General features: G+C 41.4%; 1 long non-coding RNA gene across 1 annotated transcript; it reads left to right on the plus strand.

The window, feature by feature from the left end:
• Positions 1 to 4,134: 4,134 nt before the first annotated feature.
• On the plus strand, positions 4,135 to 22,237 carry LOC129868334 (uncharacterized). Its single transcript, XR_008761749.1, has 6 exons — positions 4,135 to 4,358; positions 4,767 to 4,847; positions 5,002 to 5,166; positions 5,303 to 5,382; positions 21,462 to 21,511; positions 21,955 to 22,237. It is a non-coding gene; the product is annotated as an uncharacterized LOC129868334 (long non-coding RNA).
• The last annotated feature ends 1,222 nt before the right edge of the window (positions 22,238 to 23,459 follow it).

Below are 23,459 nucleotides of genomic sequence, written 5' to 3' on the forward strand. Positions count from 1 at the left end.
CATTTGCACTATGTTTCAGGGCTCTGTCTGCAGGTTCCTTACGAGCTGAATGAACGAGTCCGTGCACGCTTGTACCAGATATCTTTACTCTGAATAAACTGCCGCTTGTCATACAATCTACCACCTGTTCCGAATCCATCCTTGACCGACTCTCCCTTCTCCAATATCTCATTATCAACACAACTTTAGTCTGTTCTACAACAGCTTTGTGCCTGTCTGTGTCTTAGTCAGGACAGTTCATCCCATGTGTCCCGGTGGGTCTATGATGGAAGTGGAGGAGACAAGATGGCCATGACTGTCACTGCCAGTACAACCGTCTTGTGAATGTTGTTGATATTAGAGGTAGGCCTTAAATCAAAATTGGAAACTAAGACATCTGGCTTCTTTACTGTCTAGCAAACTGTATCAGAGCATAAAGTGTAGCAGAACAATACTCAGATATGGTTCTCCCAAGCCATAAGACTGTTGATGAAAACTGGACTGACTCTTTGCTGCTATGGCACCTACTGTACTGTACTTAATATACTGTAGTCATCTACTTATTTCATTGTATTGTGCACACTACGCTGTATTCCTGCTCAAATGACAACTTTGATTTAGATTTCATTTGATCTAGTTTACCATAACCCTGTTCACTCTTTTGTTATTGTAAGAATATTCAAAGATAAATACACAACACATAGGTCAAGAGGGAATTAATTATCAATGGAAATAGTTGTTTTTCTGTAATGGGGAACTGAAGATTAATGGGTCAGGGACACGGGAGGAAATTTAGTCCAGGACTCATAGCTATATGTGGCAAGTTCTCATTGATCCAAATTGTCTATTCATTGAGCCTGAAATTAAATGGGATACTTGTTATTTGGCACAATTTTACTGCAAGGAATTCTAATTGATCAACCACAGGCTAGGGTTGGATCTTTGTTCGGGGGAGAAAACTATGAGGACAGGGAAGAAGGACCATCTACTTCCCAGCATAACAATTATGATTTATGATTTATTTATTTATTTTTATTTGACCTTTATTTAACCAGGTAGGCCAGTTGAGAACAAGTTCTCATTTACATTTGCGACCTGGCCAAGATAAAGCAAAGCAGTGCGACAAAAACTACAACACAGAGTTACACATGGGATAAACAAATGTACAGTCAATAACACAATATAAAAATCTGTATACAGTGTGTGCAAATGAAGTAAGGAGGTAAGGCAATAAATAGGCCAATAGTGGTGAAGTAATTACAATTTAGCAATTTACACTGGAGTGATATACTGTATGTGCAGATGAGGATGTGCAAGTAGAAATACTGGTGTGCAAAAGAGCAGAAAAACAAATATGGGGATGAGATAGGTAGTTGGTTGGATGGGCTATTTACAGATGGGCTGTGTAGACCTGCAGCGATCGGTAAGCTGCTCTGACAGCTGACGCTTAAAGTTAGTGAGGGAAATATAAGTCCCCAACTTAAGTGATATTTGCAATTCGTCCCAGTCTTTGGCAGCAGAGAACTAGAAGGAAAGGTGGCCAAAGAGGTGTTGGCTTTGGGGATGACCAGTGAGATATACCTGCTGGAGCGCGTGCTACGGGTGGGTGTTGTTATCATTGATCATCCTTGAGATGTTTCTACAACTTGATTGGAGTCCACATGTGGTACATTTAATTGCTTGGACATGGTTTGAAAAGGCACACAGTTGACAGTGCATTGTCAGAGCAAAAACCAAGCCATGAGGTCGAAGGAATTGTCCGTAGAGCTCCGAGACAGGATTGTGTTGAGGCACAGATCTGGGGAAGGATACCAAAAAAACTCTGCAGTATTGAAGGTCCCCAAGAACACAGTGGCCTTCATTATTCTTAAATAGCAGAAGTTTGTAACCAACAAGACTCTTCCTAGAGCTGGCCAGACGGAAGCCACTCCTCGGTAAAAGGCACATGACAGCCAGCTTGGAGTTTGCCAAAAGGCACCTAAAGGACTCTCAGACCATGAGAAACAAGATTCTCTGGTCTGATGAAACCAACATTGAACTCTTTGGCCTGAATGCCAAGCGTCACGTCTGGAGGAAACCTGGCACCATCCCTACGGTGAAACATGGTGGTGGCAGCATCATACTGTGGGGATGTTTTTCAGTGCCAGGGACTGGGAGACTAGTCAGGATCGAGGGAAAGATGGGCGTTGCTATGGTGACCAGTGAACTGAGATAAGGCAGAGCTTTACCTAGCAAAGACTTGTAGATGACCTGGAGCCAGTGGGTTTGGCGACGAATATGTAGCGAGGACCAACCAACAAGAGCATACAGGTTGAAGTGGTGGGTAATATATGGGGCTTTGGTGAAATAAACGGATGGTACTGTGATAGACTGCATCCCATTTGCTGACCGGAGTGTTGGAGGCTATTTTGTAAATGACATCGCCGAATTCAAGGATCGGTAGAATAGTCAGTTTTACGAGGGTATGTTTGGCAGCATGAGTGAAGGATGTTTTATTGCGAAATAGGAAGCCGATTCTAGATTTAATTTTGGATTGGAGATGCTTAATGTGAGTCTGGAAGGAGAGTTTACAGTCTAGCCAGACACCTAGGTATTTGTAGTTGTCCACATATTCTAAGTCAGAACCGTCCAGAGTAGTGATGCTGGTCGGGCAGGCGGTTGCGGGTAGCGATTAGTTGAAGAGCATGTATTTAGTATTACTAACATTTAAAAGCAGTAGGAGACCACGGAAGGAGTGTTGTATGGCGTTGAAGCTCGTTTGTAGGTTTGTTAACACAGTGTCCAAAGAAGGGCCATAAATATATTTAATGATGTTACGTTCCCAAGTTTCTGTGTTGTTTTGGGTTTGTATGTGTGTATTTCAGGAAATGGCTTCCTGGATTCCAAGCAGCTGATTGGTCGGTCCCATCGATGATTGGAGCTCTGAACCCTCCCGCTCGTCAGGGGAAAACAGCTGTTTTCAATTACCAACTCCTTCTCCAGCTGGATAAAAGCCAGTGTTCCTTTGTCAGGAGAAGAGAGAGCTTCTTTGATGTCCTGTTTTGGTTCTTGCTTAGTAACACTTTTATTGAAAGTATTTTGTTGCTGCTATTTCTGAGGTATGTGTATGCCTAAAGGACTGTGTTTTCGATTATTGAAATTGTTTACTTTGTTAGTAATTATTCTGTTTTTGTTCACAGGGGGGAAAAGTACCTTGAGTGCTTAGACAAGAGGCCTGCGGGCGTACATAACCTGTAGTATTTACTGTCTATGCACACTATGTAAGACCTGGGTGGCCCACACCCTGTATTTTGGTTAGCGTGCCAGGAGGTGCTAAAAGGTTAGGTGGGTAGGCAGGTAAGGTAGGAGAGGGGGCTCTTTAACTTGAACTTTCTTTGCTTTGGTTCCTTCCAGACCCTTTTCCCCACATCAGTGTTAAGGAAAAATTCCCTGTAAACGGTAATATTCTCTGCCTCTGGCATCCTTACCCCGCACCTATAATCACATACCTCTTTCACTCCACGGGGAGTTGAGTGTAGCAGGGTGTTGCGTTCCCCCCTCCAAGAGGCGTACGTAACAAATTAATAAATATAGTTTCTCCTTCTGATTTGCTTTGGGGTCTGTTATTGAAGAATAACATCAACTGCTAACATTATGATGAAAATATGGAGTCATTTTGAAAGTTCATAAGACATGCATCGGATGTGATGTTTAGCAATGCAATCTAAGAAATTGAATGTCCTCATTTCAGGAAGAGCTCATGATGTCTGGGTGCAGCTGTGAGCTGGAACCTGTCACCCTGGTCTGCCGCAAACAGTTTCAGTGGACATCCTGCGCCAGTTTGCAGCCCTGCAGCTGGAGTCTGGTGTGTCTTTGAGAGTGATTACCTTGGCTTTCCGAAAAATCTAATACATGCTGGAAGTTATTGTATTTTAAGTTGGAAATCAAACCATACATGCAAGTGTTTTTTACTATGAGGAGTAGTTAATCTCCACAGTTGAGCTCTCCCAGAAGCTCACAAATGGGTCATCCCTAATTTTGTAGAATTAATTTGCCTCATTGCTTTAGAAAAAACGTCATCAAATTATTGCAGCTGATGCACTATTTAGGTTCCCCATGAAAATATTGTCGGCTACCGGAATTGACTGCTTTGTAGGAGGAGCATCAGACATTTTGAAGAAGGGGCTGTGTCTCTCAATCGGTTAGTTTCACTAGCCCTCTTCTGTGACTTGTGTGACGTTTTTTCACTCATGCTTATACACTTTATTTTACAGGGGTACCCAGAATTTCAAGCCGGGGATGCGCTGCGATCCAAAACCCAGAAACTGGATATAACTGGTGTGTTTTGGCTGGCGTGCAGGCACGTGCATCCACTGAAGTTCCTGAACCTGAGGAGAGAAGTATGTGGATGGATGCTTCAGATTTATAGCTGATGTATTTTAGTTATATATGACATTGTCTTCAATGACTGATGTTGAACTGACTTTTCCGACTCGCAAATGCTGTTCCTGCTGGGGGGCCTGCGAGGAATGTAGGGACTGAACATCACATTTCTTCACTATGACATTGCTTGCTAGCTGAAGCCTCATTTACAGGTTAAATTGCTAGGTTAATCTAGGTTAGCTATAATAATACATTAGATAATGTATTGAAATTTTAACCACCACAATGTAAGTTTCATGAATTGCTTGATACGGTTTTATGAATAGCTTGAATCGGCTTCCGCCATACCTGCTTTGTAATCATGAGTAATGTTTTACACAAAAGAACTAAAAAGAACTGTTACACTAAATTATTTTCACATTTAGATAAACAGTCCCGATCTGAAGGTTGGACACCACATTTTCAGTCCAGGACTTTCATGCCATGCTCATAATGCTGACTGTCAGGTAATTAAACCTTTTATTTATCATTTATTCTGTTAAACACCACTTTAGTTGCAGAAAATTACGCTAAGTGTTAAGAAACAGTTGTAATTTGTCTTAGTCCCTTAATTAATCATCACCCATTCTAATGCTCATTGGTTTCTGATTGTACATTAAGTTTCAGGTCACTGATGATACCAAGTATTTGACTGGTAGTGGGCTTACTAACGGATAACAGATGGAGCGGTTGTGGTCCAACCTTAGAACATTTGGGAAGAGCACAAAAGAGATACCATCTCATCGCATTGATGCCCTCACCGATGCCTTCTAAAATGCTGCCAAGGTCAGAGAGAAACAAGATATAAACGTTAACAGGAAATCAGTTAGGTATTGAGATGACACAGGATTGTGTTAATATCATTTTGCAAAAATAAACGCGGATGTATTTTAAACAATCTGTTCAACTTCATGTGTTATAGCACTGGCAATACACCTCTGTCAGCAGAAGGCCATGAAGGAGAAAACCAGGAGAAGTTGGTGTGGCTAGACAGCATTCCAGGTTAGATTCCATGTGTTTTGCGCATAATTTGTTTGTGTAAGGATCCTTTTCTGCCCATTCGGTCAGATGAATTGGAAGCATGGCTTCAGTAGCTGGAGGCAAGTCTTTCTTCTACAGAGCTCCTCTTTATGAAATGGTTTGCCAATGTGATAGAATCAGACTGTCTCAACCTTCAAGTATAGACTGAAGACTTCAATCTTCTGTCAGTCCTATGATTGAGTCTGGCCCATGGGTGAAAGGAAAGGTACCAGCAAAGGACGTTGTGGGGGCTAGTACAAGCCCACCCTACATCAGTTATAGGTGCTGTGAGGTTAAGAATTGTCTCCTGTCCTTCCAAACCTAAGTCGGTCACATTAACGATTACCTTTCAGCCATTCAAATCATCTACCTTCTCGGTGCCATTCTTGTATCTTTAACACTGGCACTCATCAGAAGTTAAAGTGAACCGAGGTGGGTTGGCCGAGTACTTCAATCTGGCCATCCCAATCCCTGTACAGTTATTTGCTTTCCTAGGGAATTGTTTAATGTTTACCTTAAATCCTACATCTTGATCTTCTTTGACTCCTTATTTTGTTAGTCAATCATCAGTGAATTATATAGTTTATCTTTTACTTCTTATTAATGACAATGGCGTCATATAATTAGTCCTGACAGGTGGTGGATTTGGATGTATCAGAAAGGTTTCAAAGACTAGGATGCAGCTCAGAGCCCCTACTCTTCCCAAAAACAGCCAACCCTCTCCTGCCCTTAGTCGGTCTGCTAGGTACCACCCCATACTCACACTTCTAGGAGCACACACAGTGATGAACGGTCGGGATAGGAAATCTTCGTTTAAGGAGGTAACCCCCGGACCCTGTTGGTTCTCGGTTCTTCTCCAAACTGTGTGATCAGTAGTGCTTATATGGGTACATACCTTCTTGCAGTGGGTAATGTGGACCCAAGTGACTCTCTCAGCTATTCTAATGGCAAAGGCGGTGGTTTAACAGAATCTGGTATGGGCCTTCCCAACGGGGCTGCTTCCCGTCTATTCTCCTCAGGGACTGGATCCACCCCCAGTCTCCTGGTTGGATTGAGTGAATCACCTTCTGTCATTCACCCATTGAACACAATCTTGGACATACGGGTTTGGTTACCAGAAAGTCTTCTCATGGGTTCTGCTAGTATATCTTCAACTTCTGTCTACATGTTCTGGTCCCTAACTCTGGCATTTTATTTGTTCTACCTGATTAGCTAAAATGTCATCCATTATTTAAAGACATATATCCTAGTAAACCAACTCTAGGGATAATATCTTGAGCTAATATTTTAGCTTATTTATAAAAAAAAAAAAAATGGCACTAGGCCCTCATCCCTCCGGTTGATACCTGGCTCCGCCCATGTATCAATCTTGCATCTAAACAATGACTTAGGTAAAATAGAGAGGTTCCCTTTGCCAAATTTCTCTTGTCAACAGCCCCCATCTAACTTCCTTAACTGGGGCTCGAAGCTGACTCCCTCAGTAATTCTGTGTCTATGCTAACTTCCTCCTTCAAGTGAGACTGTGTGGCTTTCCGCCAGCCCTTTTTGCTTCCTCTTCTGCCTTTCTGTTCCCAATGCTGACGTAGTCAGTGCCTTTCGTATGTGCTTCGCATTTACAAATCGCTACCTTCTCTGGTAATAAGACTGCTTCTAGCAAATTCAAAATTAGCTGCGCATGTGTAATGGGTTTACCTGCCGTAGTGATCATACCCCTGTTTCTCCACTGAGCTGCAAATATATGGACGCTGTTAAAAGCATAAGCACTATCAGTATGTATCGTAATGCATTTACCCTTCCCCAATTCCCAAGCCCTGGTAAGGGCAACAATTTCAGCTTGTTGAGCAGAGTAATTTTTTGGTAATGCTCCAGCTTCCAACACCTCAGTAAGAGTCACTATTGCATAACCAGTGGCATTTGAGCCATCTGGGTTCTTTCTAGAAGACCCATCAACAAACATAGTAATTTCAGCATCTGGCAAAGGCAAATCAGTTAGATCTGGTCTGGGGAGAACTACTTTCTCCGTCTCTGCTACATAGTCATAAACTGATTCTCTGCCTCCCTTGTCCATATAATTTTGTCTTTTGCTGCCATAGATCAAATCACTAAGTATCCCTGCAAAGTGTGGGACCCATGCCCTACAATAGTTTATCATTCCCAGAAAACTCAATGATTCTGGATCACCACAGATGCCATATCCCTGTCAACTTTCTACTTATTTAAATAATCTAATAATTAAATAAAGCCAAAACGAATGCTAAACATAGCATATGTTTTCTGTACTATTGAAATCTCTCCTTCGGGAGTCCACTGTATTTTATCTAACAATAACATGGACTAATCTTAAATCAGTCTCATCAATAATTTGATATATGTTGCATTATCTAAACAATGACTTAGGTAATATTAGTAAATTATCCTTATGTCTGACCTTATCATGTATGAGCGCCCCTTTCATTCTCCTCTTCTCCCTGGGGCGTTCGTTCATGTCTATCCTGTATCAATTCTCTGTCAAGTGCCTTGTCTACTTTAAGAGTTATTTGTGCTGCTTTGTATGGTCTTAGATATACAGTGGGGCAAAAGTATTTAGTCAGCCACCAATTGTGCAAGTTCTCCCACTTAAAGATGATGCCTGTAATTTTCATCATAGGTACACTTCAACTATGACAGACAAAATGAGAAAAAAAAATCCAGAAAATCACGTAGGATTTTTAATGAATTTATTTGTAAATTATGGTGGAAAATAAGTATTTGGTCAACAACAAAAGATTATCTCAATACTTTGTTATATACCCTTTGTTGGCAATGACAGAGGTCAAACGTTTTCTGTAAGTCTTCACAAGGTTTTCACACACTGTTGCTGGTATTTTGGCCCATTCCTCCATGCAGATCTCCTCTAGAGCAGTGATGTTTTGGGGCTGTTGCTGGGCAACATGGTCTTTCAACTCCCTCCAAAGATTTTCTATGGGGTTGAGATCTGGAGACTGGCTAGGCCACTCCAGGACCTTGAAATGCTTCTTACGAAGCCACTCCTTCGTTGCCCGGGCGGTGTGTTTGGGATCAGTGTCATGCTAAAAGACCCAGCCACGTTTAATCTTCAATGCCCTTGCTGATGGAAGGAGGTTTTCACTCAATCTCACGATACATGGCCCCATTCATTCTTTCCTTTACACGGATCAGTCTTCCTGGTCCCTTTGCAGAAAAAAAGCCCCAAAGCATGATGTTTCCACCCCCATGCTTCACAGTAGGTATGGTGTTCTTTGGATGCAACTCAGCATTCTTTGTCCTCCAAACACGACGAGTTGAGTTTTTACCAATATTTTGGTTTCATCTGACCATATGACATTCTCCCAATCTTCTTCTGGATCATCCAAATGCTCTCTAGCAAACTTCAGATGGGCCTGGACATGTACTGGCTTAAGAGAGGCCTGTAATTGGCCTGGACATGTACTTATTCAGAATACTGTGGTAGTGGTGTCGTCACTTACTCTTGAATTTGCAGACATGTTGCTGTGCGTTTTGTTGCCAACCTTACTTTACTAGCTGACAACTTTACGTTTTTTTTTTTCTTTTTAATTACCGTTTATTTTTCGTTTTTCCATAAACTTTTTTCCCTCATTCAACTTTTTCACTCCGGACGCTTTATCTGGACATGGTTCGTCAGCACTTTCAACAGCCGACGTTAAGTAGTAACATTAACATGATGTCTTCTAATTGCAGTCGCTGTACTCATAATATACAGGAGAACGATCGCCTTACGGCGAGGATAGCTGTGCTGCAAGCCCAGCTTCAGACGCAATCGTTAGGCAAGGGTAATTTCAGTGTAGGAAAGGATGAAACAGCGTCTGTGCCACCAGTAAGTACAGATAGTAACGTTAGTATAAATCCCCCCGCACAGTCCCCGCAGCCGGACAACTTTCTCATGGCTTCTGGAGGGAAATGCTGTAGGAATGCTCAACTGGTGTCGCTCATTCAGCCGACAAACTTTCAACCGGTTTTCCCCATTAAGTAGCGAGTCTGAGGCCGAGTCTTCTCTTGTCTCTACTCCTCCCGTTACGGGGTCTGAGACGCCGAAGGCTCCCACCATTAGCTCTGACAAATTGAAAACCCTAGTCATTGGCGACTCCATTACCCGCAGTATTAGACTTAAAACGAGTCACCCAGCAATCATACACTGTTTACCAGGGGGCAGGGCTACCGACGTTAAGGCTAATATGAAGATGGTGCTGGCTAAAGCTAAAACTGGCGAGTATGGAGATATTGTTATCCACGTCGGCACCGACAATGTTAGGATGAAACAGTCAGAGGTCACCAAGCGCAACATAGCTTCAGCGTGTAAATCAGCTAGAAAGATGTCGGCATCGAGTAATTCTCTGGCCCCCTCCCAGTTAGGGGGATTGATGAGCTCTACAGCAGAGTCTCACAACTCAATCGCTGGTTAAACTGTTTTCTGCCCCTCCCAAAAGATAGAATTTGTAGATAATTGGCCCTCTTTCTGGGACTCACCCACAAACAGGACCAAGCCTGACCTGCTGAGGAGTGACGGACTCCATCCTAGCTGGAGGGGTGCTCTCATCTTATCTACCAACATAGACAGGGCTCTAACTCCTCTAGCTCCACAATGAAATAGGGTGCAGGCCAGGCAACAGGCTGTTAGCCAACCTGCCAGCTTAGTGGAGTCTGCCACTAGCATAGTCAGTGTAGTCAGCTCAGCCATCCCCATTGACTGTCTGTGCCTCGACCTAGGTTGGGCAAAACTAAACATGGCGGTGTTCGCCTTATCAATCTCACTAGGATAAAGACCTCCTCCATTCCTGCCATTATTGAAAGATATTGTGACATCTCACATCTCAAAATGGGGCTACTTAATGTTAGATCCCTCACTTCAGTTATTGTCAATGAACTAATCACTGATCATAATCTTGATGTGATTGGCCAGACTGAAACATGGCTTAAGCCTGATGAATTTACTGTGTTAAATGAGGCCTCTCCTCCTGGTTACACTAGTGACCATATCCCCCGTGCATCCCGCAAAGGCGGAGGTGTTGCTAACATTTACGATAGCAAATTTCAATCTACAAAAAAAAATGACTTTCGTGTTTTGAGCTTCTAGTCATGAAATCTATGCAGCCTACTCAATCATTTTATAGCTACTGTTTACAGGCCTCCTGGGCCATATACAGCGTTCCTCACTGAGTAACCTGAATTCCTATCGGACCTTGTAGTCATAGCAGATCATATTCTAATTTTTGGTGATTTTAATATTCAAATGGAGAAGTCCACAGACCCACTCCAAAAGGCTTTCGGAGCCATCATCGACCCAGTGGGTTTTGTCCAACATGTCTCTGGACCCACTCACTGCAGTCATACTCTGGACCTAGTTTTGTCCCATGGAATAAATGTTGTAGATCTTAATGTTTTTCCTCATAATCCTGGACTATCGGACCACCATTTTATTATGTTTGCAATCGCAACAAATAATCTGCTCAGACCCCAACCAAGGAGTATCAAAAGTAGTGCTATAAATTCTCAGACAACACAAAAATTCCTTGATGCCCTTCCAGACTCCTTCTGCCTACCCAAGGACAAAAATCAGTTAACTTCTTTCCACTAGGGGGGTGCCATTTCGACATAGCACATTGGTATCCAAATTAACCTGCCTCGTACTCAATTCTTGCTCGTACAATATGCATATTATTATTACTATTGGATAGAAAACACTTGTTTCTAAAACCGTTTGAATTATATCTGTTGGTGAAACAGAACTCGACTTAGAGCAATTTTCCTATGTGTATGTCAGAGTGCAGAATTTTGCTGGCTGTTCCCAGACCTGTGTATTAATTTGCTTGTCCTCTATTGGTTGAGATGCACTGCATACGCCTTCCCCTGGTTGTTAGCGAATAGGGAGAGTTGAAATGGAGTTTCTACATAGGTCCCAAAGTTGATAAATTGATTGGAATCGAGGTGTCCACCCTTTTGGATCTTTGCACTGACGCAGAAAGGGTCTTGGCATGTCTTTTTAGAAGCTCTGGTTTTAGAAACTAGATATATCCGGCTCTGTTTTTATTCGATATAGGCTTTAAAGACATCATAATCTTGTTATTTTAAACCGATTTATATCAGTTTGTCAGTATATTGCGATTTTCGGGCATTTCATTTTCTGACGTTGTATTGAGTTGGGTATCTCTCTCTCGAATGCCATTGTGTACTGCTAATTGCAACGTGGAAGGAAACATTCTCCAACCCAGCAACGATTATTTTGGCCAACGGACACCTTTCCCAAGATTCTGATGGGAGTTCAGCTAATAGTAAGTACTATTTATGCTGATAATTCGTTCTGTTGAAAAAGTAAAATGCATAAGATGCCATTATTTGCCGTGTAGCCTTGCGTTATCACAGCCTGTATTGCACCCTGTACTGCGCAGTAAGGTTAATTTTAAAAATGTAATTCAGCGATTGCATTAAGAACTAATTTGTCTTTCAATTGCTGTCCACCCTGTATTTTTTTTTTTAGTCAAGTTTATGATTATTTATTGATTAGACTAGGTGACTCTCCAAGATGGCGCCCGAAATTTTCTGGGCAGCTTGGCAACTTTTCTCATTGTATAAGCACGAATTGTGCCGCTAAATATGCACATTTTCGAACAAACTCTATATGCATTGTGTAATATGATGTTACAGGACTGTCATCTGAAGAATTCTGAGAAGGTTAGTGAAAATTAATATATTTTGGTGGTAAATACGTTATCGCTATGTTTGGCTGGAATCAATGCTGTTTGGTTTGCTACTGTGCTAAGCTAATATAACGCTATATTGTGTTTTCGCTGTAAAACACTTTGAAAATGTGAAATATTGTCTGGATTCACAAGATCTGTGTCTCTCAATTGCTGTACGCTGTGTATTTTTAAGAAATGTTTTATGATGAGTAATTATGTAATACATGTTGTGATGGTGGCTGCAATGGTAAACTATGATTTATACCTAAAATATGCAAATTCTTCTAACAAAACATATGCTATACAATAAATAAGTTATCAGACTGTCATCTGATGAATTTGTTTCTTGGTTAGTGGCTATTTATATCTTTATTTGGTCGAATTTGTGATAGCTACTGATGCAGTAAGAAAATGGTGGAGTAAAAAAAGTGGTGTCTTTTGCTAACGTGGTTAGCTAATAGATTTACATATTTTGTCTTCCCTGTAAAACATTTTAAAATTCAGAAATGATGGCTTGATTACCTAGATTATCTTTCATCTGGTGTCTTGGACTTGTGATTTAATCATATTTAGATGCTACTATTTACTTGTGACGCTATGCTAGTCAGGTTTTTTTTACTGGTGGGGGTGCTCCCGGACCCGGGTTTCTGAGGAAGTAGAGGTGAACCACCTAACTGAGGAACTCAATTTAACCTTGCGCAATACCATAGATGCAGTTGCACCCCTAAAAAGAAAAACATTTGTCATAAGAAACTAGCTCCCTGGTATACAGAAAATAACCGAGCTCTGAAGCAAGCTTCCAGAAAATTAAATGGCGCCACACCAAACTGGAAGTCTTCCGACTAGCTTGGAAAGACGGTACCGTGCAGTATCGAAGAGCCCTCACTGCTGCTCGATCATCCTACTTTTCCAACTTAATTGAGGAAAATAAGAACAATCCAAAATTTATTTTTGATACTGTTGCAAAGCTAACTAAATAGCAGCATTCCCCAAGAGAGGATGGCTTTCACTTCAGCAGTAATAAATTCATGAACTTCTTTGAGGAAAAGATCATGATCATTAGAAAGCAAATTACGGGCTCTTTAAATCTGCGTATTCCTCCAGGGCTTAGCTGTCCTGGATCTGCACAGCTCTGCCAGGGCCTGGGATCGGGAGAGACACTTAAGTGTTTTAGTAGTATATCTCTTGACACAATGATGAAAATAATCATGGCCTCTAAACCTTCAAGCTGCATACTGGATCCTAATCCAACTAAACTACTTAAAGAGCTGCTTCATGTGCTCGGCCCTCCTATGTTGAACATAATAAACGGCTCTCTATCCACCGGATGTGTACCAAACTCACTAAAAGTGGCAGTAAAAAAGCCTCTCTTGAAAAGGCCAAACTTTGACAAAGAAAATATAATAAACTATCGTCCTATATCGAATCCTCCATTCCTCTCAAACATTTTTGAAAAAGCTGTTGCACAGCAACTCACTGCCTTCCTGAAGACAAACAAGGTATATGAAATGCTTCAGTCTGGTTTTAGACCCCATCATAGCACTGAGACTGCACTTGAAGGTGGTAAATTACCTTTTAATGGCGTCAGACCGAGGCTCTGCATCTGTCCTCGTGCTACTAGACCTTAGTGCTGCCTTTGACACCATCGATCACCACATTCTTTTGGAGAGACTGGAAACCCAAATTGGCCTACACGGACAAGTTCTGGCCTGGTTTAGATCTTATCTGTCGGAAAGATATCAGTTTGTCTCTGTGAATGGTTTGTCAGAGGACAAACCAACTGTACATTTCAGTGTTCCTCAAGGTTCCGTTTTAGGACCCCTATTGTTTTCACTATATATTTTACCTCTTGGGGATGTCATTTGAAAACATAATGTTAACTTTCACTGCTATGCGGCTGACACAGCTGTACATTTCAATGAAACATGGTGAAGCCCCAAAATTGCCCTCGCTAGAAGCCTGTGTTTCAGACATAAGGAAGTGGATGGCTGCAAACTTTTTACTTTTAAACTCGGACAAAACAGATGCTTGTTCTAGGTCCCAAGAAACAAAGATCTTCTGTTAAATCTGACAATCTTGATGGTTGTAAAGTCGTCTCAAATAAAACTGAAGGACCTCGGCGTTACTCTGGACCCTGATCTCTCTTTTGACGAACATATCAAGACTGTTTCAAGGACAGCTTTTTTCCATCTACGTAACATTGCGAAAATCTGAAATTTTCTGTCAAAATGATGCAGAAAAATTAATCCATGCATTTGTTACTTCTAGGTTAGACTACTGCAATGCTCTACTTTCCGGCTACCCGGATAAAGCACTAAATAAACTTCAGTTAGTGCTAAATACGGCTGCTAGAATCCTGACTAGAACCAAGAAATTTGATCATATTACTCCAGTGTTAACTTACCTACACTGGCTTCCTGTTAAGGCAAGGGCTGATTTCAAGGTTTTACTGTTAACCTATAAAGCGTTACATGGGCTTGCTCCTACCTATCTTTCCGATTTGGTCCTGCCGTACATACCTACACGTACACTACGGTCACAAGACGCAGGCCTCATTGTCCCTAGAATTTCTAAGCAAACAGCTGGAGGCAGGGCTTTCTCCTATAGAGCTCCATTTTTATGGAATGGTCTGCCTACCCATGTGAGAGACGCAGACTCTGTCTCAACCTTTAAGTCTTTACTGAAGACTCATCTCTTCAGTGGGTCATATGATTGAGTGTAGTCTGGCCCAGGAGTGTGAAGGTGAATGGAAAGGCTCTGGAGCAATGAACAGCCCTTGCTGTCTCTGCCTGGCCGGTTCCTCCCTCTCCACTGGGATTCTCTGCCTCTAACCCTATTACAGGGGCTGAGTCACTGGCTTACTGGTTCTCTCTCATGCTGTCCCTAGGAGGGGTGCGTCACTTGAGTGGGTTGAGTTACTGACGTGATCTTCCTGTCTGGGTTGGCGCCCCCCCCCTTGGTTTGTGCTGTGGTGGAGATCTTTGTGGGCTATACTCGGCCTTGTCTCAGGATTGTAAGTTGGTGGTTGAAGGTATCCCTCTAGTGGTACGGGGGCTGTGCTTTGGCAAAGTGGGTGGGCTTATATCCTTCCTGTTTGGCCCTGTCCGGGGGTATCATCTGATGGGGCCACAGTGTCTCCTGACCCCTCCTGTCTCAGCCTCCAGTATTTATGCTGCAGTAGTTTGTCGGGGGGCTAGGGTCAGTTGGTTATATCTGGAGTACTTCTCCTGTCTTATCCGGCGTCCTGTGTGAATTTAAGTATGCTCTCTCTAATTCTCTCTTTCTCTCTCACGGAGGACCTGAGCCCTAGGACCATACGTCAGGACTACCGGGCATGACTCCTTGCTGTCCCCAGTCCACCTGGCCTTGCTGCTATTCCAGTTTCAACTGTTCTGCCTGCGGTTATGGAACCCCTACCTGTCCCAGACCTGCTGTTTTCAACTCTTAATGATCGGCTATGAAAAGCCAACTGACATTTATTCCTGATTTATTATTTGACCATGCTTGTCACTTATGAACATCTTGGCCATGTTCTGTTATCTCCACCCGGCACAGCCAGAAGAGGACTGGCCACCCCTCATAGCCTGGTTCCTCTCGGTTTCTTCCTAGGTTTTGGTCTTTCTAGGGAGTTTTTCCTAGCCACCGTGCTTCTACACCTGCATTGCTTGCTGTTTGGTGTTTTAGGCTGGGTTTCTGTACAGCACCTCGAGATACTAGCTGATGTACCAAGGCGTTACTGATGGTAGGCTTTGTTACTTTGGTCCCAGCTCTCTGCAGGTCATTCATTAGGTCCCCCCGTGTGGTTCTGGGATTTTTGCTCACCGTTCTTGTGATCATTTTGACCCCACGGGGTGAGATCTTGCGTGGAGCCCCAGATCGAGGGAGATTATCAGTGGTCTTGTATGTCTTCCATTTCCTAATAATTGCTCCCACAGTTGATTTCTTCAAACCAAGCTGCTTACCTATTGCAGATTCAGTCTTCCCAGCTTGGTGCAGGTCTACAATTTTGTTTCTGATGTCGTTTGACAGCTCTTTGGTCTTGGCCATAGTGGAGTTTGGAGTGTGACTGTTTGAGGTTGTGGACAGGTGTCTTTTATACTGATAACAAGTTCAAACAGGTGCCATTAATACAGGCAACGAGTGGAGGACAGAGGAGCCTCTTAAAGAAGAAGTTACAGGTCTGTGAACCAGAAATCTTGCTTGTTTGTAGGTGACCAAATACTTATTTTCCACCATAATTTGCAAATAAATTCATTAAAAATCCTACAATGTGATTTTCTGGGGAAAAAAATCTAATTTTGTCTGTCATAGTTGAAGTGTACCTATGATGAAAATTACAGGCCTCTCTCATCTTTTTAAGTGGGAGAACTTGCACAATTGGTGGCTGACTAAATACTTTTTTGCCCTACTGTATATGTGCTTGTCTATGTAAACGGTAACCTTTCTCTCCTTTCTTATTTCACAGGCACTGGTCAATGCTACTATTTCGACCTGCTGTGTCAAATAATTTCTGGGCAATGTTTCCATGTTTAACACCTTAGTTCCTGAAACCAACTAAGTTTTCATTCCCCCTTTTGTCACCCCCCCCAGTAACCGTGATCCAGTCTGTCACGCCTATCTTGCTGATTTCCTGGCCCCCCTTCCCCACCTTCTCCTCTCTGCTCCCAAACCTTCAAGGTCTCAGCAGTGCGGTGAGGGCTCCTCCTTCTGCCCTTTCTCCTGTCTGTCGCACTTTCTCATAAGTGTCAATTATATGGGTTGTTGCCAAATCTTGACTAAGTGTCTTACTGTCTGAACTCATAGATTTGGAAAATTACCTGTATGGTGGCCATCAAGTAATTACATAACCTTACATAACCTTAATCAACCTATCTTTGTGTTCTCAATATTTCGGAATCACCACAGATGTCATAGAACTATAAACTCATTCATAATGATCAATTACTCAATTTACCTTAAAATCAGTATCCCAAATGACCTCTAATTCATTATCCAAATGGCCCTCCCATGAGGTTGATCAGACCACAAGGGAAAGCCATGATAGAGGTCAAGAGTCATACCACCCTTTTACAGTTGTTTTCCATACTATATTAGACAAATTGAAGAAAAACCATCAAACAATTTCTTACATGTTGTATCCCAGGTTCCCAGTACATTCCCTTATCAAAAGAATTCACCTGTTTAATGAACTCAAATAAAACTTCTCATTCCACATGTGTGTACCCCTTTTAGATATCGTGTCTCTAGGAAAATGGAAATCTCCTCATAGGCTAAAAACAAACATATCCAGGCCTTTGCAATTTTGGTAGAAACATGCCTCTGTCTACTCGCTCCCTTCAAGATAACAGCCCGGAAAACATTTCCAAAGAAAAACAATGAAGCATTCCTTTTCCCAGAAAAACTACTTTGTCAGACTACCCGGACTCAGAAATCCAACCGTTGACTTCAACAAAACCTAATAATCATTCCATTGTACTTCTTCCAATCATTAGTTTTAAATTTCCTCAATGGTCATATGTGAAACCCATTCAGTCCGTTTACAGACAGTCTCCCAAAATTCTTAATAGGAATATCCTGCCATTAGATACCCACAACTGTGATTAACGTGCACTGTCCCTTTTAAAATTAACTAACCTGCAATCCCCTTCACCGACCGGACATGGCTCCACGTAATGGAAACAGATTATAATGTTTAGAATACGTTAACTTCAAATTCACTAATGTTACCTAAACAATCAAACCAAAAATCAATAACCAGAAACTATCACAAAAATTGTACGATTCAACTATTCAGACCTAAATCGCTTACAGCCAAATATAACCCAGCGCGCACAACCAACCAGTGATGCCCACCTAGCAATTTTGTTGCTAGATTTAGCATCTTTTCAGACTATCCTGACAAATTCAGCTACTTAAAAAAAAAAAAAAAAATTATTTGGAACTTTTAGCAACTTTTGAAAAGTGACTCAAAGCTATAATGCACGCATTTTTCCCTCAATGACACAAACAATTTTCTGTCACAACATCATTGCCTGGCTGCAAAAGTGCATTGAGTGACATCAGCAGCAGGCTCTCAGCCTGTGCCCAGGCAGCAGCAATTTCAGCGAATTGCTAATTATTGTTGGCTGACTGCAACAGCAGTAGTATGGGTTCGACAAGCCAAACCCAAGGAATATCGTTGGTCACGAATGTTTGATCTTGAACAGAACTTACAACATCAATCAAAATTTTACTGCCAGACCAACTCTCCTATTCCTGCCCCCTGGCTAAAACATACCCCATACTTAAACCGAGCTCCGCTTTAAGTCTATCGCAAGAGCAAAATCCATCTTTCTCCACTCCAAAATGTAAAAGTACCATGTACTTTGCTAAATTTATGACGTATGTCAGTCAATCCATAAGAAAAAACACATTGACGGGCACAACTTTATCGTTATTATTCAGAATTCATCAGGTTTAGGTAACTGTCTTTTCTATGATTCAGTCATTTAAATACGACTCCAGTCTCAGTACATTATTCCATCAGATCATTTAGGCAACATAACGTATTACATCGAAATCGCCTCGCTATTATTTTGAATGACTTAGTCTTTAAATTTAACAAACAAGCTATTAAAACATTCAGTTTATATCTTAAAGAAACACTAACAACCGTATCTTTCCGGGCAAAACATATAAATAGTTGAATTATAATCATAATGAATTTTAGTCCATCGGTGCATAGGCTGGGATATGAACCCGTTACTTCCCCTTCTGTTTAAAATCTTTCCAGCTCTTTCCCCAAGAGCAGCGATTTAAATATTCGACTCCTGTCTGTCCGCTCTCTCTCGATCTACAGCCCACTGTAAAACTACCGCTGTCCCCTGTCCTGGGGTCCCGTCTCCTTTTACAGCCGCCCAATCCTTTCCTACTACCCGTCTGACCTTCTTCTCTCATCCCCATATCTCTTATGTATCTACTTTTGTGATCTATGTGTGTGCTTTTTTACCGTTATCCAATTGCTATAGTTTTGTCCTGCACAATCTGTGTGTTTCTTTATGCTCACAATCTATGTGTATGCATTTCTATGATCTAGTCTTACACTCAATGTGTATGTGCTAACCTGCGTGTTTCTTCTTTCTGGAAACTTTATCTATAGAGGTGCATTTATTGGACATTAAATCTTACCTGTACAACTATAAGCTATTTCCCAGGGGTCGTAAAGTCCCAGTTAACAACCTCTTTTCTGTTGTGTCAAAGGACTTTTAAAGTTAATATCTTGTATCTTACTCCACTATATTAGGCTTCCCTGCAATTTCTAGAATCTATTTCAGTATTGGTTTTTGAATTGGTTGGGTTATCCTGTTCACATAGACGGTAATTCTATTTCACAAAGGCAAAACCCAGTTTATATCCTCGCTGTATATCAACCAGTTCATGAGGACTTTATTTAGGTATGTCTTTTGAATTTGATCTATGGCTAATACTACATGTTAATTAACCATTTAAGTTGTCCTATTCGTACAAAAATCCCTGTCCTATCTCGCAACACCTATTTAAATCCGGCTTTAACAAACCTTGCAGGCCGTCACAATGGTGGCCAGATCTATTAAGAGTTTTGTTTCATGGTAGTGCACATGTACCTCAGGTCATTGCGGACCTGCACAATTAGTTAACTATTGACGTACACAAAGTGTCGCTTGGTGATATCTTAAATCATTCCCCCAAATTTGTGAATAAAGATTACTGACCTTGTCTTGAAGACTGGGAAAAGCAATGTAGGTTGAATCTCGTCACCACCTCTGTCGTGTACCAGTTCACCACTGGCCTGAAATAAACCCTCAAGAGGTCAGGTCTTTGTCTTATGGATCCTGGATCCGCCCGTGCATGGTTTTCAGCAGTTCCTTGGGACGACAGAGGCAGGTATTGAGATCCGGCTTCGAAGGACCAATTGTCACGAGAATTTTGTTCTCAGTGTTCATAAACCCAATTATCAATTGCTCAGCCTGAAACCCAGTATTTGTAAGAAACTGGTTGGAATGATTCAGACGGAGGCCGTTACAATAGTCAGATAATTTATTTACGAGCACGCACTGCCTATCATTTCCTGTACATTGGTCTATATACCTCACATTTCATCATAAATGTCCCTCTCAGATACAATGGCAACATAGTTCACAAGTCTTCTCCTACTCACACGTTGTCTGCCACCTGTTAAACAATCTACTACAAGCCCAAGGTCTCTCCCCTCCCTGGGTGGGGAGACTTCCATCCCTGTTATCAGTTTCACAGTGGTCACGAGTTGCCTGCCACAGTTCCTTGCCTACTAACAGTCCCTCTTTCTTATGGACAAACATTCTTCATCAGACAGGATATTCTGTTAGTTATAATTCTACATGAAATGCATACACCATTTAGTTATTATTCATAAAATTCCCATAACAAAATACATTTGATTTGTTGATGAAATCCTTACTGTGGTTCCACTGACAATTTGATGTTTAAGTCAAATTCCTAACATTGTCTAAAATATTTCTCTCGCTTGTGAGTAGGGGTGTTTTGGTGACAGCGGCGGTCTTGAAGGCTGTCAAATTCCATGTGACCATTTAGTCACTGTAATTATGATTTTCCTAGTACTGATGGTCGTTAGTAGCCTACCAAACTTGCTAACTGCCTGGTACTCGGCACTCTATTGTCCCTCTAATCACTCTGACATCAATGCAAATGTAGTAAAAAATCTAATCAAACACTAAATGAGAGCCCATGAGCATGTTGTGCAACCTTTCTATGGGCTATGCATTTGCGCAAGAAAACAGAATGATGGCCTCTAATAAAAAGAGGGCCCATCAGCTTCAATAGGCTAGACCTACTATTTATTTCTCAACTAATATTAAGCACATTACTCATCTTTACAACAGGAGTATAGCCTACCTGGCTGGCATGAAAATGAACCACAGGAGAAGTACACACTACCCTCTGTATTGCCTTGCAGGCAGAGGCCGAGCAGTTGCCATACCAGGCAGTGATGCAACCATTCAGGATGCTCTCGATGGTGCAGTTGTAGAACCTTTTTGAGGGTCTGAGGACCCATGCCAAATCAATTCAGTCTCCTGAGGGGGAATAGGCTTTGTCGTGCCCTCTTCACGACTGTCTTGGTGTGTTTGGACCATGATAGTTTGTTGGTCATGTGGACACCAATGAACTTAGTTTCCTATTTTTGCAAAACAATACACTTTTCTTTAGGCTTGTGATATGCTAATGTACTGTAGTTCTATAGTTATACTGACAACATCCACTGGTATGACTTAGTCAGTGTTTGAGCACTGTCTTCCTTTCATGTGATTTTTTTTATTTTTTATCTTGCACCAGGAGATGGCAGTCCATAATCAAAGTGGAATACAAGTCCAATTTATATGTTGGTAAGTGCCAACTGTTCATCTTCTTGAAATCTTACACATACACAACCTCTTGTTAGAATCATCTCTAAAAGTATGACAAATTGCCCACGTGTGCCCTAAATAGCATGATTGAATTTCTAATGTAAATTGTTTTAGCAGAAGGTATGGAAAAAGTGATGGTGATGATCATCAAAGGGTGTATCGTGCATTTTAATCACATCCTGACAGTTTAAAATTTAAGTCAATGGAAATGTCTTGATAAATCCCAATAGGGATGTAATTTTAGATACCTGAAAAATGCTTTTCTTCACTTCAGTGGCTGAGTGATTTATGCAATTGTAATGCAGAAGTTATTATAGATAAACAAATGGAAACTGAAATCTCTTTTCTGATGTTTGACATTTAAATGCAATTTCCGGAATGAAATTCCACTCACTCACTTATCCCCTTCTCCCTCTCTTCAGTGGAATCATTCTCCAAAAAGGGGAAGTACCTGAAACGTATCCGTTTCCATGGCAGAGGAATGTTTGCGATCATGGATAAAGTTTACTGTCACTACTTTGTCAAGCTGGTGGAAGGGCTCCCAGCTAAGGTGGAACAGAAGACAAGCTGTTCCAGTCGCACCATTATCCACGCACTATAGGGCAACTAATAAACTCTGTTTGTGATTTGATATTTGTTGTAAATAAATAATGTATTATATTTGCTTTATTGTTTTTATGATTCTGGCTGTTCTCATTTAGGATTGATTATGCTGGAAAATCATCCAGCTATTGAGACAGGCATGTTTTGTGTTGCAAGATTTCTTTTGATTACATCCAGCAGTTGTGGAGTAAAAAAAAAAAGTTGTGTTACATATACCAGATAGGTGCACTGAAATGTATTGTTTTACAGGGTCAGCTATAGTAGTAAGGTGCCCCAGGAGCAAATTAGGGATAAAGTGCTTTGCTCAAGGACACCACCAGATTTCAACCAGTAATTTAACTCCATTTTGCAGTAGCTTGGAGGTAATTGAACTAAATTCAAATCTTGGTAGAGTTTTCAGTAGTTCATTACTTTGTTGTATGTAGTGGTGTAGCTAGCTACTGGAACTACACACATTTTTTTGGGGGGCAAGAATAAAATTGCATATGGGTGAAGTAGGCAATCATTTCCTTTTGGGCATCAGACCTGCCTAATTTTTAATAGTCATTCTGTTAACTCTGAATTCAGATGTTATCTGAGATTTATAGTCAATGACATTTCATATTTGAATATGATTTATCAATAAGTAGTTTGGATGTAGTAAACTACTTTTTCAAAGTAACAGTACTTCAGTTAAGTAAACATTATTTTTCTTAGGGGTAGGTTTCATGTAGCTTAAAGTAACTGTCCAGTGAAATTCTCACTTTTTTTAAAGTTCATATTCTCTTAACTCATATGCAGATAATGTTTTTCACTTGTCCTATACTTGTATTTGTGGCCAAACCATAAATTAGGGAAAAACACTTAAACCCCCACCTCAAACTTATCTCAGACTTTTAAAAAGTATTGCTATTTGTTTCAGAGCTGGTCATGGGTGCACCTCTGCAACGCTCAAGGTCCTAAACGATATAACCGCCATCGATAAGAGACATTACTGTGCAGCTGTATTCATCAACCTGGCCAAGGCTTTTGACTCTGTCAATCACCACATTCTTATTGGCAGACTCAACAGCCTTGGTTTCTCAAAATGATTGCCTCGCCTGGTTCACCAACTGCTTCTCTGATCGATTTGACACACACAAACTCTGAGGGCCTGTTTTCCGGACCTCTGGCAGTCTCTATGGGGGTGCCACAGGGTTCAATTCCCGGGCCGACTCTCTTCTCTGTATACATCAATGTCGCTCTTGCTGCTAGTGATTCTCAGATCCACCTCTACGCAGACGACACCATCTGTATACTTCTGGCCCTTTAGACACAGTGTTAAGTCAGATTATATATATTTTTT

Source organism: Salvelinus fontinalis, chromosome 13 (genome assembly GCF_029448725.1).
Source record: "Salvelinus fontinalis isolate EN_2023a chromosome 13, ASM2944872v1, whole genome shotgun sequence".
Classification (NCBI taxonomy): Eukaryota; Metazoa; Chordata; class Actinopteri; order Salmoniformes; family Salmonidae; genus Salvelinus; species Salvelinus fontinalis.